Source organism: Electrona antarctica (genome assembly GCF_951216825.1).
Source record: "Electrona antarctica genome assembly, chromosome: 8".
Taxonomy (NCBI): Eukaryota; Metazoa; Chordata; class Actinopteri; order Myctophiformes; family Myctophidae; genus Electrona; species Electrona antarctica.
In genome coordinates this window covers 52,262,425-52,280,434 of record NC_136789.1, presented here as the reverse complement: position 1 = coordinate 52,280,434, position 18,010 = coordinate 52,262,425, and the positions used below count along the sequence as shown (strand labels likewise).

The following is an 18,010-nucleotide window of genomic DNA, read 5'->3' as shown; positions in this document are numbered from 1 at the left end:
ACTGGGGGGGGGGGCCTTGAAATGAAAGTGTTGAGATTCACTGCTAGAGCCGTAAACATCTTCCCTTATTGGGGCCCTTGGCGTATATTTTCAAATGGGAGTGCGTAGCCTAATGCATGTCAAATTGGGGGGTCCTTGACAAAGTTTGAGAAACACTGCAGGGTGTAACGTACATTTGAACAGCAATAGAGAGTATGCGCATGCTTAAAGTGAATGGCACATCGAGTGGCAAATCGAGTGGCAAAGCAACAGGCAAAGTGAGTTTATCATTGTTTAATGTTGTTTAATGCAATCAGATAAGACTTTTCTGTGTGGATGTATGGGCTGTCAAGGCCAGAAAGTAGTTTTTTGCGCCACTCAGTAGGCGTTCCTGCATAACTTCCTGGTTTGATGATGATGTCACACGCATACCCTCTATACCAGGGGTGCCCACACTTTTTTGACATGAGAGCTACTTCCAAATTGACCAGCTCAACAAGATCTACTGACCAAAATAATTATTATCCCTTTGCTGGAAATGGTTACATAAGACACACTTGGAACAGGAAATAGAGAGGAGAAATGGAATTGCATGGTTTTCTTGTATATAACTTTGTAATGCTACTGACGTTTGTGTGCAACACCATTGTGGGTTTGATCTGACAGGCCCTTTTTATCAATCAATTATTCAATCAAGTCACCTTAATTCAAGTGAGAGAGATATTTTAGGGAGATGTCATGTGGTCTACCTGCACAGCCTTTGTGATCTACTGGTAGATCACAATCTACCTTTTGGGCACCCCTGCTCTATACGATAGGCATCATAGACGATATTGATTCATTCTCATTCATGGTGATACGATACGATTCAATGATTTGATACAGTAACTTTTGTTTTATTGCCATCAAATGTACATGTATATTTGTCCCTAACCTGAAAACGTTTTGTGCCAAGACGAATTATGTAAAAAAAAAAAAGAAAGAAAATAAATAAAAGCAGATGTACAAGCTTGCAGTGTATACATGGCACAAAGTGACCCGACTTGAGCTTGGCTATTTTTGAATTGAATGCCAACATGAAATGGAGTGGTTAAAATGATTGTGATGTTAACTATACTAACTACTTCAGCTGGGGACCCCCTGGAACCCCCTCCCCCCCACGGACCCCCTGGGGGTCACCGGACCCCACTCTTTTAGAAGCACTGCTTTATGGAATATCTGCCCTTTGTCTTTAAATCTATATTGATATTTTGTTCCTGGACAAAATGACGTGTCGGCCTATATGCCACTATAGCACGGACGATAAGCCAAAGAATGAGATGTTTGCTGATTTCTTATAATGTTTTTGCACACTTGAGAACTAGTCTGTTGGAAACAGTTGTCTTATATTAACCTTCTGTTTCCTTTTTCCCCCCCTTCTTCTTCTTTTTTTAAGCTTTCTATAGTTCAGGGATATTTGTGTGCAGGAGGTATCTCTCTCTACTGCTGACCTCTTCATTTTTGAGTGGTGTAAACCACTCCTACAACTGGCTTTTGTGTGCAGAAAAAATGAGCATGGTTGCTATGTTCAAAATAATTTCTGACGTAATTAAATCACACCCGGGTGAACTGGATGACCGTAGCAACCATGCTCATTTTTTCTGCACAAAAAAAGCCAGTTGTGAAATCACATCCGGGTGTGATTTCATTACGTCAGACATGATTTCATTACGTCAGACAGACCTTACACCACTCAGTTCACACGGGTGTGATTTTTCTTTCTATACATACCGAAGACAACATGTTGATGTCCCATGCAGGCATTGTTAATGTTAACCAAAGAAGACAATATAGCATAATGATTTGTTTGAATTGCTAGCGTGTGTGATATTCTCTACTTCTAACTGCGACGCGTTGTAAGCTTGTAGATCGGCTATTTTCAAATGGCTATTTGTTTAAATAATTATGAAGTAACTACTAGTAACTAAAGTTGTCAAATAATTATAGTGGCGCTATAATTATTGGCGCTGCTCCGCGGCGACATGGGCATAAGGGCTACGCTTGCATGCGGGCCCTTTGTCTAAGACAAATTTCTTCCTCAGGAGACAAATAATAAAGAACCTTGAACCTTGAACCTTGAAGTACAATATCTGCCTTTGAGATGTAGTGGAAATACCTCAAAATTGTACTTAAATACAGTATTTGAGTAAATGTAGTTAGAGGTAATAGCCACTTATTGCATCATGGTCCTCACCTGTGGCAAGTGGGTGTGTGCAGCAATCAACCAATCACCACAAAGCACTGCCTATATAAACTGTGTCATTGATGAGGAATACTCATTGCAGAATGTATGCTAGTGTTTGGGAACAGCCAGACGCACTCGTCGACAAAACCATGGTAAGACAAAACTGCTAATTGTCCTCAATGGCTAAAGGATAGATGGGAACTAGGGACATGTTAAATCAATTGTTAATTAAAATGGTCTTAAATGTAAAATATCATGATGTGAACATGTGCATGGTACATCAGGCATAATTTCATCCAAAACTTCTTGTTTATGCCCCAAAATGACTGGATACACAGGTTGTGTAGCAATCTTAGACCTCGTCAAATGTTTTGGCATGTCCTAATGTATCACCTGGGAGACCCACTTTACTTGATTCTGAATTCCAAATGAACTTTTTGTGGACAAAATTGAGGTGCCCTACTGCCTACCTCTCCTGTTGCCTCCCCAGCTATTCTCATACTGGGTTTTAGTATTGATTAAATTAAATGCATGGGACCACAATGGAATTGTGCTCTGTCCTGTGTTATCATTTTAGCATTATTGTATAATAACTGTACCTCTGTATAGTGTTTGCAATCAAAAGTTATGATTTTATTTTGGCATTAATTTGTTTTCTCCTTTGTTAAGTCGACGAGTCCAGAGCAGCCCTTCAAGCCAGTGAAGCCACCCACTGCAATGAAACACATTGACTGAAGTAAGTTGAGTATTTTGTTTTTTATGTTGTAATATTGTAGGCTATATGTTCAGTGGTGTAAAGTAACTAAGTACATTACATGTCCTAAAAGGATATATTTCACTTTCATACATGTCCTAAAAGGATATATTTCACTTTCATATAAAACATTGGTACATTCTAATGCGGGAGGAGGCTTTGTGTTTTTTTTGGGATTTCTTTTTTAAGGGGGATTTTTTACAGTTTTCAATACTTTTAGCCCACTACATCTCAGAGGGAAAATACTGTACTTTTACTCCACTATTGCATTTGTAACTTCTATCTATACATTCAGTTGTGAAATGGGACATTCTGCATAATGAGTACTTTCCAGTACATTTTGAGACTAATACTTTTACTCAAACTATTAAGTACATTTTGAATGCTGGACTCTTACTTGTGATTAAGCCCATTTCTACATTGTAGTGTTGATATTCTCAAAGTAAAAAAACATGCGAGTACTCCGTCACATGCCGTGTTGTAACGTGGGCTATATATATTTCTTTGTGTTTTAGCTGTCGAGTCCAAACAGCCCCTTGGACTTCGTGGCCCTGCATGCAGCGTGCAATCGCAGCCCATCCACCAGGCCCAGTTCAGACTCATCCAACCCGCCGTGCCTCATTCATGGAAGCCATCGTTGTAACCTCTATCCAACAACCATGAGACAATAAGGCCTCATTCTCACACGCCTCAATGCATTTCCAATGGGAGTCGCATGGTTTGAAGACTTATTATTTGCATCCCATCATGGAACAAGGTTGTGTCTTCAAACAATGTGACTCCCATATCGCTGTGGAAATGCATTGAGGCGTGTGAATGAGGCCTAAGACTGTGACATTATAGTCTCGTGGTTGTTTCGGGTCGTGACGTGTATATATGGCGCCACTCATCTCCCCACCGACTGACCGTGGTGGCAGTAGAGCGGCATGCAGGGCTCTGTTCCAGGAGCCAGAGACGAGACGGAACTCTGGCCTCGCTCAGTGTGAGTCTTATCTGGCGGCCCCTCTGCTCTCCTGCTGGCCCAGCCTCGTGGCAGCGCCACACTGCTGCTGGCCCAGCCTCGTGGCAGCGCCACACTGCTGCTGGCCCAGCCCGTGTGCCGGGCCAACCTCCTTGCTGCATGGGCCAACCTCGCACATCACGGCGATAACCCGGCCAGAGACTCTGGTCATGTAGTTCCCTCACACTCTTGCCATGTCGCCCTACTACTACTAGCCTCAGCGACTGAAGCTTGAGGCTGTTGTTGGGCTGACTCTGGGTTTTCATAATAATACAACTTTATTTCTATAGCACCTCATAGACTAGACACTAAATTATAAAACTAATAAGACATTGAAAGGTCCACATTCTGCAAGTTTTGTCAGTCATCAACTCTTGTAGATGTTTTTTTTTTTTTAGGGCTTTTTAATATCTGATCAGTTTTTTTTTTGGTGTGTGTGTGTGTGTGTGTGTGTAATGACTAAAGAGTATACATGTTGTTGCAAACACTAGCATGCATTTTATCTTACTCTTCCGTGTGGTGGTCTAGGCTCCAGTCACACAAAAAGCTCTCACTGTTCTGCGGGGTGCGGCTCGAAATTCATTTTCAATGGGAGTCGTGCATGGTTTTGACGAGACAACCTTCTCCTTCGCAAGGTTGTCAAAACCACGAGTCAATGCTCCCATTGAAAATGACTTGCGAGCTGTTCCAGTCGACCCACAGAACAGCCATAGAGCAGGTCTCTTTCATGTGTCTGGAGGCACATGGTTGACGAGAGAGCCTTGTTTGATGGGCTGGTTCGGGACGGCCATCAAACTGCATGGAGGCTATTTCACTTGTGGTTTTTTGTTATCAAATGTTTTTTATTTAAGCCAAGAACCTTTTGTATTGAAATAAAATGTACATGTAAACTGAATATTTAAGGCTTTTAATGTTTGTTGGTCTCCAGCCGAGGAATTTGACTGCGTGGCAGAGTATGTAACGAGCTGTGTCCTTACGACCAGGAAATCTGTCATTTTACATTAACATTGTTATACTTTGGCTATTCAAAAGTATCAATACCTTATTGTAGAAGTAGTCTTAGTATATGCTACAACTTCGGTATTCAAGTAGGCTACCAAATGCACTTTATTAAGTGCATATGTGAATGTGTAAAAAGAGAACTTGAATATCACTGATCTACAAGCTTGTAAATCAAATGGCCAAGATGTGTATACATCACTGAGGAATCGTGAGGATGTGTCCCAGGTGGATCCATGCAATGTATTTTTGTTTTAGTTCTATTTATAGGGACTCATAGGAATACTACGTGAAACCCAGGAATAGTCCTGTCGGAATCGGTTGCGACACAAAATAACCCAATTTTGTCCAAACTGAGGCTTTATTTACTGGACTAATATAATAGGTCTGTGTCTCATAGGAGGACTGGGCAGTTCAGAAACCCATCCACCAGTGACATCCTCAATGGGGAATCCAAGCTAATAGAAACTGCAGGCTTTCTAGTCCTGAGAAATTGCAATGCGACATTTGTGATTAAAATGTCACTGGTGGACAGGTTTCTGAACTGCCCACAGCCCTCCTATGAGACTCTGAGTAGAAAGAAAATGGGGCATTTCATCATGATTATTACTGAGGACCTCTTATATGAAGATGGGTTGAGAAGTAGTCCTTTAACCCATTCAGGCCTGACTGTCATTATTTAGAAAACTTTTTTTTTTAAATTTCGACAATTTTCGGAAAGATTTGAGGCACATTTTAACGATTTTTCAAAAATAGCAGACCTACAAGTTCATAGCGCGCCACTCGGTGGCGCGCTATGAGCTTGTAGATCTGCTATTTTTCAATAGCTAAATTATAACAATGTTTAAAACACAAACGGGTTCCCGCCCCAAAATGGGTTAATGGTTAATGTGGTTAAACGCTAACGTGACATGGATGCGTTCCAGGTCTCAATGGGTTAAGCTTTCTATAGTTCAGGGATATTTGTGTGCAGGAGGTATATCGCTACTGCTGACCTCAATTTTTCTTTCTATACGCATACCGAAGACAACTTTATGTCCCATGCAGGCATTGTTAACCAAAGACAATATAGCATACTGATTTGTTTGAATTGCTATAGTAGTCTGTGTGATATTCTCTACTTCTGTCAGTCACTGCCATCTAACTGCAACACGTTGTCAGCTTGTAGATCGGCTATTTTCAAATAGCCAAAGTTTAAATAAACGTGAATGAAGTAACTACTAGTAACTAAAGTTGTCAAATAACTAAAAATACATGGCATGGATGCACCTGGGACGTATCCTCAGTGATGTATCCTGAGGTCAACGGGGTTTCACCTGGGACGTATCCTCAGTGATGTATCCTGAGGTCAACGGGGTTTCACCTGGGACATATCCTCAGTGATGTATCCTGAGGTCATCACCTGGGACGTATCCTCAGTGATGTATCCTGAGGTCATCACCTGGGACATATCCTCAGTGATGTATCCTGAGGTCATCACCTGGGACATATCCTCAGTGATGTATCCTGAGGTCATCACCTGGGACGTATCCTCAGTGATGTATCCTGAGGTCATCACCTGGGACGTATCCTCAGTGATGTATCCTGAGGTCATCACCTGGGACGTATCCTCAGTGATGTATCCTGAGGTCATCACCTGGGACGTATCCTCAGTGATGTATCCTGAGGTCATCACCTGGGACGTATCCTCAGTGATGTATCCTGAGGTCAACGGGGTTTCGGGTCTACCAACATCATACCCCTCACTCAGGCGACCCAGCCGGGGTTGATCAAATCCCGACTTCAGTGCCGTCTCTACAGGGGGGCATTGCTCCCCCAGATTGGATTTTCTGCCCCTCCAGTCCAGATTGGCCAGTAGTAGGTCTACCCTATACCCTACTGTTACTGTACCAATATTTTAATGTTTTACAAATGTTAAATCTATAAGTTCTTCATGATTATTGTAAATATATACATGTTCAAATTAATGTAATAGTTAATAGAAATACAAGGTAATATATGCATGCAGAAGACATAATACTCAACATATTTGTATTTCTTTGTTGTTGGTGCTGCTGCATAATTGTAGCCTATTTCAAGCATCACTATAATAGAATGTTAATAGGTGACTATTTTTTATACATAGAGGGGGTTTGAAAAATTAAGTGCCCCCTTTGGAAAAAAGTATTCCCCCCTGCTGATGTGTGCCTGGAGACGGCACTGCCCGACTTACGACCCAGTAGCTACCCTCGATCAGTCCATCAGGGAATGAGCAAGGCCACACAATCCGTTGCTCCGGTACTACTCTGCCGGGACAAAGCAAAAAGCAAAGTTACTATATTTACCCAGGGTAACTGGACTAAGCATCAGATACTTGTTTACAGCCAGGCCCTGCTCATAGAACATTTCATGGTAGTGGTTCAATGCCTTGCTCAAGGGCACTTCAGCGGTGGTAATTTTAACGTGCCGGTCCGGGGATACGAACTGGCGACCTTCCGGTATCAAGACCGCTCCGCAAACCGTTCGGCCACCGCTGCCACATTGGGAGAACCACATTCTGGCGTGTTGAAGGACTAGGCTCTGTGGGTTGACTCCTGTCCGGGCCCTTCCTACGTCTCACCACGTCTACTCCTGCTCTCACCAGGCCCAGGACCTGTGCGTTGCACCAGACTCCCAGCACCAGGCACTTCATTCAGGAGTGGTGGATTATAATGGCCCTCCTAATGGCTCACCGAGGGTTGTTGGGCTTCCTCCTCACGGAGGACACAGGCTGGGGCGCCAACCCATACTGCTCACCCGGGTGCCGTCTACATTCCGGCTGTCACCCGTCTCTCCGGTGGTCACCAGACTATACCCGGTTGTCACATAGTCTATTCCTATGAGTCACTATAAATAGAATAACTATAACTAAAAATACATGGCATGGATCTACCTGGGACGTATCCTCAGTGATGTATCCTGAGGTCATCACCTGGGACGTATCCTCAGTGATGTATCCTGAGGTCAACGGGGTTTCAGGTCTACCAACATCATACCCCTCACTCAGGCGACCCAGCCGGGGTTGATCAAATCCCGACTTACGTCCCAGTACCTACCCTCGATCAGTCCATCAGGGAATGAACAAGGCCATGAGCATAATTATAGTGGATTAAAAGTACAATATTTGCCTTTGAGATGTAGTGGAAATACCTCAAAATTGTGCAAAATTATCTTACTGACTTTAAAGGGTTTGTTCAGATTTGTGGGCTTGTCTTGTGGCTTGTCCGTGTTTGTTGCCCTTTTCCACTAGATTTTCCGTGTGGTGGTCTCAGGCTGCAGTCACACATGAAAGACGCCTGCTCTCTCTCTGGCTGGCGAGCTGGCCTCCCCTCTCCCTCATTTTCGTGGTTTTGTCGAGACAACCTTGCTCCATGTGGAGGACGGCAGAAGAGAGCCATGCGGACGGCATGGAGCAAGGTTGTCTCGTCAAAACCACGTGACTCCCTGCCTTGCTGGGAGAGGGGAAGCCAGCCAGAGAGCAGGCATCTTTCATGTGTAACTGGAGCCACATCATGGTTGACGAGACAGCCTGGTTTGGGGCAGTCGGGACGAACACGGCCATCAAGAACTGCAGCCATCAAACAAGGATGTCTCATTGTCTCGTCAAACCAGTTTGGAAATTAATTGGAGAACACGGACGAGAGAGACACACGTTTGTGTGAATACGGCCATCAATTCATACCTTTTGCTATCTAATCTGAGCTCCACAGCCTGACTCAGCATACAGCCACACTGGAGAAACATTGGCTGCTAGTCTGCATGGAGCCTATTTAACTTGTTAACTGAACCCTTAGTGTATTGAAATAAAATGTAATAACTGAACATATAAGGCTTTTAATGTTTATTGGTCTCCAGCCAAGGAATTTGACTTGCGTGGCAGAGCATGTAGAGCAACAAAGTTTAACCCAGCGACCAGGAAATCTGTCATTTTACATTCAAATTTTTATACTTTGGCTATTCAAAAGTATCAATGCCCTATTGTAGAAGTCTAGTGTTAGTATACGCTACAACTTCGGTATTCAAGTAGGCTACCGAAAGTACTGTGCATACGTTTGAATGTGTAAAAAGAGAACTTGAATATCACTGATCTACAAGCTGCGACAGCTTGTAGATCTATTTTCAAATGGCCAAAATTTGTATAGGGGTTTGTGGGGCAAATTATCTGGTAGTAACTAAAGTTTTCCGATAATTTTGGGGTAAACTTACAATATTTGCCTCTGATATGTAGTTGGGTAAAAGTACAGTTGGAGGCCATCGATATTGTCCTTTTCTTTTTGCTGAGGTTTGCGTGATCTGCGCAAAAGGACAGTTAACCCATTTTGGGCGGGAACCCCTTTTGGTGTTTTAAACATTATGTTATAATTTAGCTATTGAAAAATAGCAGATCTACAAGCTCATACGAGCTTGTAGGTCTGCTATTTTTGAAATATCGTGAAAATATTTATTTCAGAAAAATGGAGGATTTTTTTAAATTTTGAGGTCAGGCCTAAATGGGTCAAATAATAAGGGACAATATCGGTGGCACCCAACTGTATAGGCTTATTGGAAATAATCCACTAAGTGAAATGCCTCAACTTGGGGTGCACGATTATGACCGATCTCCCATTATTTGCAGGGTCATATCTGCCGATTGCGATATTTATACAATGGAAACAAGCCTGTTAATAAAGTATCAATCACTAAAAACTATACTCTTTGAGTCTTTTACAAGTGTCAGTTTTAACTACTGAATGAGATGAGTACACATGTAGAAAAACGTAAAGTTTATTTTTACTTAAGATTTTAAGATTTGGCTTTTGTTCTAGACTATAGAGGTACTAGATGTACTCATTGATTTTGTTTTGTTTTTTTCATTAAAAAAATAATTTTGCTGCTGATATGGCCGATAGGCTATAGCCAATTCCGATTATGCTACCGATTTATGGGTTACAAAATAAATGGGTTACAAAATCGTCGGATAAAAATATTTATATAAAAAAAAGCGGTACTTGAGTACTCTACTTGAGTTAACTTACTTTACACCACTGGCAAAGAGTATCCCTTCCAACATCACTGAAATGCCGGCTGAAGTTGACCTCGGAGAACACTCTAGTGCATCTGTTGGGAATTATATAATTTCTAAGCAGCCCTCGGTTCGAGCAGGGACACAAGCAGCATGCATAAGTCATGGCAAAAAGTCTGGATTCAGTTAAAAGTGAGGGGGGACGACGACGTTTGTTTTCTTTTGCAGCTAAATTATGACGTGCCGGCTGAATTTAACTCGGGTCGTAAACCAAAGTCTTGACTTGTTAAATGTTCTCGCCTACTGGTAGCCATATGGCTAATGGCCCCTCAGAGCGCTACCAACCAGTGCTGGAGGAAAGTATTAAGTACATTTACTCAAGTACTGTACTTAAGTACAATTTGGAAGGATTTTACTTTACTGGAGTTCTTTGGGGGCGACTCACACGGTCGCAACAGATTGGCCTCACTCACACCTTTAAAACATTGATGCATGCTTGTTGTATGAGATGTATAGCTGATGCAAGCTCGCAATGCATTTCCAATGGGAGTCACATGGTTTGACACAACATTTGTGTTGTATGAGGGGGAGGGTGGCAGTCGAAACACAGCCGAAAGCCATACAACAGCTTGTAGTCCAAAATGTTGTATCAAACCATGTGACTTCCATTGGAAATGCATTGGGGCGGCCATGACACTTACATCTTGCTTACACCTAGCATGCATCAATGTTGTATGCTAGATCGAAAGGTGTGAGTGAGGCCTACCCATTTTCAATAATTGTACTTCTACTCCACACTCAACGGTCTCAAAGGCAAATATTGTACTTTTACTCCACGTTTAACTTTACAAAACCACTTCAGACCGCAGTGTATAGAGCGTCGCAGTCCCGCCTCCTACCAGGGACCAGGAAATTATTCTCCGTTCATTTTCCTCATAGACATTTCAGAAAGTATTTATTTAAAGACATTTACGCCGCGGACAAAGCCAACTCGAGTCGTGACAAATCATGACAACAAACACATTTTTGGGGCCGAAAAAATAATTAGAAAGAAGAAAAAAACGTCAGGTTTATACAACACTTTCTTTGTTGTTTTTCTTCTTTGTAATTATTTGTTTGGTCCAAAATATTGTTTGTGTTGGCTTTGTCCGCGGTGTAACCGTCTTTAAATAAATACTTGTTGAAATGTCTATGGGAAAAATGCATTTGGATTCATTTCCTGGTCCATGGTAGGGGGCGGGACTGCGACGCTCTATACAGGTACAAATACTTTGGCAATTTGAATATAGCAGATCTACAAGCTCAAAATGTAGATCTCAGTCACCAGAAAAAAGTACAGGTGTTTTTGATGAATCTGTCATGATTAAAATGGAGTTTGAAGTTATAATGGGTTTGTATATAGGGAGGGGGAGGGGCAGCTAAAATTAATATCAAATGTCTAATTACTGAATCAAGTAACTTAAAAACTGTCCAGGGTGTTCACAAAAGACGTAGAGTAGACGATAAAATGACCAAAAGTTAAATATGCGAGTACTTCCATCACTGCTACAAACAACAAAACAAAGAAATAAAAATGCACAGCAAGACACCAACATACACATTTTTGTTAAAAATAAATAAATATTTTTTATACATTTTAAAACAAAAAAATAATAATTCGGTAAATAAAAATAAGAAGTATATGAAAATTGCTGGTCTACAAGTGACGCGGGGCAAAGTGTGCTTGTAGCTGCTATTTTCACTATAGTTTGGGTTCCATACACTGACACCACGGCGCGTAATCAGTGCCTCAAACTGTGACTCCGCCCACCCCCTGGGCATTTTCAAAACAATATTGAGCAGAGTAGCGATTATGAAACGTATTTGCAATGCCATACGTTGAAAGATATGTTGCCCGTGAACACGGCACGCTACCTCCGCAAGTTAGATAGCATCGGCATAGGTGTTTGTCCGTATGTGATTAAGGATTGGACCAAGTTGCATTGGCAGCCATAGAAAATTCTTACCCCAGGCTAAAACCGGATGTGACGTTTTTGGGCGTTCCTGTCTAGCGTGGTGTCAGTGTATAGGCCTATCTCACAGCCCCCTTTCCACGCCCCCTTCCGGTAGATAGTGGTGTCATTTAACATTAGCATTTACACGTTTTTTTTCTCTGGAGAATCTAAGTACATTTCCTAATGTAAAAATGTGACAGACCAATATTATTATGAAGCAAACACGATGGTAAATCAGCTCGAACAGATAGAACAAACCTTACCTTGAGAAAACAAAAGACTTCTTAAATTACCTCTGTTAACATGTAGTGTCTATGGAGTGACGTCACGCTATCACCACTAACGCGGAAAGGGGGCGTATTAAGGGGGCGGGGAAATTCTGTGAGATATGCCTATTCCGGCCTTAGCGCCTATAATCTCTCATTTGGGACTACTGAGTCTGGACCCGAAGACTTTGAGCAGTGTTGTTTTTGGCAGCAAATTTCTATTTTAGTTTTAGTCATTAGTCTCTTGAATAGTTTCCATTTAGTTTTAGTCACATTTTTAGTCACCTGGAATGTTTTAGTGTTTAGTCTAGTCTTAGTCGACTAAATGTCATAAGATTTTAGTCGACTAAATCTACAGTTGATTGAGTCGACTAAAATCATCATCATAATGACTGAAAATAGCAGATCTACAAGCTCACAACGCGTCGCAGCACATTTTGTCTGGTTTTTATCTGTTGACGAAATTGTCAATATATTTAGTCTTAGCTTTAGTCATCATAGCTTAGTTTACATTTAGTTTCCACTTAGTTTCCGTCAGTGAAAAAAGGTAGTCGACAAACATTTTTCGTCTTAGTTTTAGTCGACGAAAACATCACTGAGTATAAGAACCTCTGCACTAAGGCTACACACGCCGCAAGAGTCCCACACTTACCAGGCAGGGTGTCTGATTACAGGACATGGGAGGAAAAGACAGTGTTGACAGAGGCTTTCCGTACTACAAATTTAGATTTTATATGAATTGAATAATAGAGTTACAAAAATACTTTATGAAAGAACCAGCCCTGTTTAAAATAGTGGGTCATTGTGAATACATTGTGAATACATCAATTTTACAATTTACAATTTAGGCATTTAGCAGACGCTCTTAATCCAGAGCGACTTACATTAAGCAAGAACAAAAAAGCATGGGAATACATCACATAAAAAAGCATTTATCATGAAACATGCGTAAGCTAAGAACGTAACAGTGGAATATCTATATAATGAAACTATACATATAAACTATACATATAAACTATACTATGCTATACATATGTACTATGACGTGCTATGACTACATACAATGCAATTATAGTGCTGTCTACATAACATGCTATAAGTCTGTATCAAATCATATCTATAAAGTCTACAGAAATGCTATCTAAGGGGGTAGGGTAAGTGCTATGGGCCATGATGGAGTCTGAAAAGGTGGGTTTTCAGACTACGGCGGAAGATTGGGAGTGATGCTGCAGTTCTGACTGCAACGGGAAGTGCATTCCACAGTTTTGGAGCCAGAAGGGCCAGAAAGGAGGCTTCTGAATTAGAAACGTTTGTGGAAAAAGAAAATAATAAATGTAGGATGTCGGACAGGTGGGGGGGGGGTGGGGGGGTGGGGGGGGGGGATGTATCATGGTTTAAAAGCAATATAAAGACAAGATTCCTACAATAACTAATGAGGCAAAAACTGTTCCAATAGCCGCTGGGGAGTTATATATCAGAGCATATGCAACGTTACATCCATCACGGGGTCCTGTGCTGTCATCTGAGCCCCACCTGTCCCAAAAGGCAAATGAATCCCATATGCGTTAAACTTTGTCCGTCTCTCTGCGCTTTGCTCTGCTCTGCTCTGCACTGGGAGACATGAAACATCTGTCTGAGTCAAGTCTCTGCTACACATCACATCACACACACCCTGTCCCTGACACAGAAGTACTCTCTGATTAAAAAGTGGCAATACCACAATGTAGAAATGCTCTGTTAACTTACAATTTATAGGCATTTGGCAGATGCTCTTAATCTAGAGCGCCTTACAGTAATCAAGAACAAAAACGTACAAGTAAATGTCTCATATTCAAAATTCTATACTCGACTGAAAGTACAAAAGTATTGGTATCATAATGCACTTAAAGTATCAAAAGTAAAAGTATGATTATTACGTTTTTTTCCTCCCCAATTATTTCCCCTCAAATTCTTTTGAAAATAGACCATCTATCTTCTCAGCATGGTTAATGGTTAATGCATGCTCCGTAATTTAGGTCGTCCTCCGTAATCATAATCTAAATCTGCAAAGTAACTAATAACCAACGTTTTCAAATAGGCTACTTGTAGTGGAGTAGTAAACAGCTACATAATATATACATTGCAACATTTGCCTCTGAGATACAGTTGAGTAGAAGTAGCTAATCGTTAGCTGTAACGATTTGAAATCATTGTGTCGTATCGTATCGCCGGAAATTAACCATTACCGCCCATGTATGGAATCGTCAACCATGTATCGTGATACGTATCGTTGTTAAAATGCATCGTTACACCCCTAGGCCTGACTCACACCTTCGCAACAGATTGATGTATATCTGATGCATGAGACTTATTGACTGATGCAAGCACAAAATGCATTTCCAATGGGAGTCACATGGTTTGACACAACATTTGTGTTGTATGAGGGGGTGGGGGGCAGTCGAAACACAGCCGAAAGCCGTACAACACAAATGTTGTGTCAAACCATGTGACTTCCATTGGAAATGCATTGGGGCAAGATGTAAACAAACCCTTTGCTTAGGCCCGACTCACACCTTTACATCTAGCATACAACATTGATGCATGCTTGTTGTATGAGATGTATAGCTGATGCAAGCTCGCAATGCATTTCCAATGGGAGTCACATGGTTTGACACAACATTTGTGTTGTATGGCTTTCGGCTGTGTTTCGACTGCCCCCCCTCCCCCTCATACAACACAAATGTTGTGTCAAACCATGTGACTCCCATTGGAAATCAGCTATACATCTCATACAACAAGCATACATCACTCTGTTGTAAAGGTGTGAGTCGGGCCTTACATCTAGCATGCATCAATGTTGTATGCTAGATGTAAAGGTGTGAGTCAGGCCCTAGTAGCTATAGTATCGAAAAATGGAAATACTCAAGTAAAGTAAAAGTACCTATAAATAAAAGTACCTTCAAGCCTCACTATGTAACAATGTGTAATAATGTATGTATTTTAAATACATATTCTCATTAACAACAGTAACTGGATCTACATATTTTTAAATAGTAGCCTATCTTTTGTTGAATGCCTACTTACTCTGAACTTTTTGAAGTATGAAAAAAAAACTATAACACAAAACTAATACAAGCTAAACTAAAACTAAGTGTCACAAAAATAAAAACTAATACAAATTAGCAAACCAGAAACCCTCTAAAACTAATTAAAACTAACTGAATATGAAAAAATATGAAAGGCCGACAGGAAATGGGGGAGAGGGGGGGGGTGACATGCAGTAAGGTCCATGGGGATCGGGAGTTGAACCCGCGGCACACTGCCAGGCTGGGCTACCAGCCAGGGTGCCTGCCAGCTCAAGAATCCACCACTCCTGAATAAAGTGTCTGGTGCTGGGACTCTGGTGCAACACAGAGGTCCTGGACCTGGTCCTACGTCTCACCCAGGGGCCCGGACAGGAGTCAACCCACAGAGCCTTGTCCTTCCATGCGCCAGAAGCGTACCTCCCAGTCCCGGCAGAGTAGTTCTGGAGTAGTTCCAACGGATTGTGTGGCCCTGGTCTTGCCCCAAATGGGTCTGATCGAGGGTATAGCTACTGGGACGTAAGTCGGGACTTGATCGCCCCGGCTGGGTGAGGGGTATGATGTTCGAGAGACCCGAAACCCAGATGACCTCGGGATACATCACTGAGGATACGTCCCAGGTGCATCCAATCCATACGATGTTTTTCAGATCTAACCCTAACCCGCGGAAACCACATAGTTGCAGTAATGGGATCTCGGGAATCATGGGCTGTCCCCATTTTTGGTTGAATGTTCGCCCCCCGGGATAGGGATGCTAGTGTTTGTATGGTAAATTAGAATTCACGCCTACGGACTGTGAAAACAAAGTTCATCTGTAGAGCCAAAAGTAGAAAGTAGTAAGTACTCATTGTGTAGAAAGTCAGATTTTACAAGTTTTCAAATGTATACAATGTGTACAAATCTTTTGAAAATAGCAGATCTACAAGCTCACAATGTATTGCATTGTGACGTATTGTGAGCTTGTAGGTCCGCTGTTTTAAAAAGGCCAAAATGTATATTTTACATATAGGGCTGAAGTGGTTAATGTATATGTTTTGTAATAATAATCAAAATCCGCAAAGTTACTAACTACATTTATCAAATAATTGTAGTGGAGTAAATGTACTATATTCGGCTCTGAGATGTAGTAAAAACTATTGCAAACACTCCAGTATAAAAGTCCAATTTCCCTCAATGTACTTTACGCCACAGCACAATAACACGAATCAATCTCAATCTAAGTTATCTATCTCCCTTGGGCCAGGGGGGGGGGGGGGGGGGGATCCCTCTTTGGCTGAAAGTGAAGTGGTATTATGTTTGGTTTCAATGAGAGAGCTATAGGTGAACAACACACATTACACACACACACACACACACACACACACACACACGCCACACACACACAGCGTTTATGAGGTGCTTGTGTTTGTAGTACGGGCAGCGAGATTCAAATTGAGAAGAATGCCAACGCACACTCAATGTTAGCCCCATTTAGATCCTTATAATTACCAGAGGTTTCGACAAGCTGTCTCGCCCCGATGCCGCGATGACGACAGCTCGTCGAAACCTCTGGTAATTAAAAGAATTGCTTGGTTGAACCCCGGCAGTCTTAATGTCTCCCGTGGCAATGCGATCGTGATGACTGCAGCCCTGGCATGCATGGGAGATGTTTGCTTTCTATACGTCCAGGTGGCTATAATATCGGTGTTGTTTTTGGCAGCACATTTTCTAGTTTTAGTCGTAGTCTCTTGAATAGTTTTCACTTCGTTTTTATAGTCACATTTTAGTCACCCGGAATGTGTTATAGTGTTTCGTTTTAGTCGACTAAATGTCATGAGATTTTAGTCGACTAAATCTACAGGTGATTTAGTCGACTAACATGTATTTTGACGGGCCTTGATGCCGTCGTATAATGGCTAATAGCAGATCTACAAGCTCACAACGCGTCGCGCTGCGACGCGTTGTGTAGATCTGCTATTTTCAGCATGCAACCGATTGTAATATGACTCATACTGGATCTCTTGTCCACTATAGTCCCTTCCTAACATTTTAGTCTAGTTTGTATTTGTTGACGAAATTGTCAATATACAGTATGTAGTCTTATAAGACTACATACTGTATATTGTCTGTATACTGTATATGGTAGTCGATGAACATTTTTTGTCTTTTGTCTTTTTTTTTGCTCCAGACTTTCCTCTTCAGAGCAACACTGCAGCAACTTCCTCCTGGCGCGTTCCAACGCCAGTTTGGAGATGTAATCCCCCCCCCCCCCCCCATCTGGCCCTTGGTCTGCCCCGGGGATTTCCTCCCATGCATGTGGAACATGCAGTGAGGACCTCCTATAGTCCCTATAGACTCTAGGGTGGGGTCCACGTCACAAACGTACAACAACATACAGATTTGCGTGGTCACAACCATTGCTCCAATCAGTCACAAACCTTGGCACAAACCAACACTATTCTGGGGTCTGAAAGGATAAAAGTCTGCACACAGCTCCTCTGCGTTTCTTTTAACGAAAACGTTCACGCCGTTTCGGGCCAGGTGTTTGGGTCTTCACCTGATGAAGGCCAAAACGTCACCAGGTCTGGCCTGTAGTATATAACGTCACAGTTTTTGTAATAATAAACAACCTTTTATACAACCTTCATGTTGGACTGCTGCATGGCTGATGCGTCCGTCCGTCCGTCCGTCCACAAAACGTTTCATCCAACCTTCATGCTGCACGGTTGGTTG

The 18,010-nt window shown here is 41.9% G+C and overlaps 1 long non-coding RNA gene across 1 annotated transcript; it reads left to right on the top strand.

Annotated features, from left to right (window-relative positions):
* Window positions 1-2,298: 2,298 nt before the first annotated feature.
* On the top strand, window positions 2,299-4,852 carry LOC306927463. Its single transcript, XR_013790518.1, has 3 exons — window positions 2,299-2,355; window positions 2,873-2,939; window positions 3,473-4,852. It is a non-coding gene; the product is annotated as an uncharacterized lncRNA (long non-coding RNA).
* The last annotated feature ends 13,158 nt before the right edge of the window (window positions 4,853-18,010 follow it).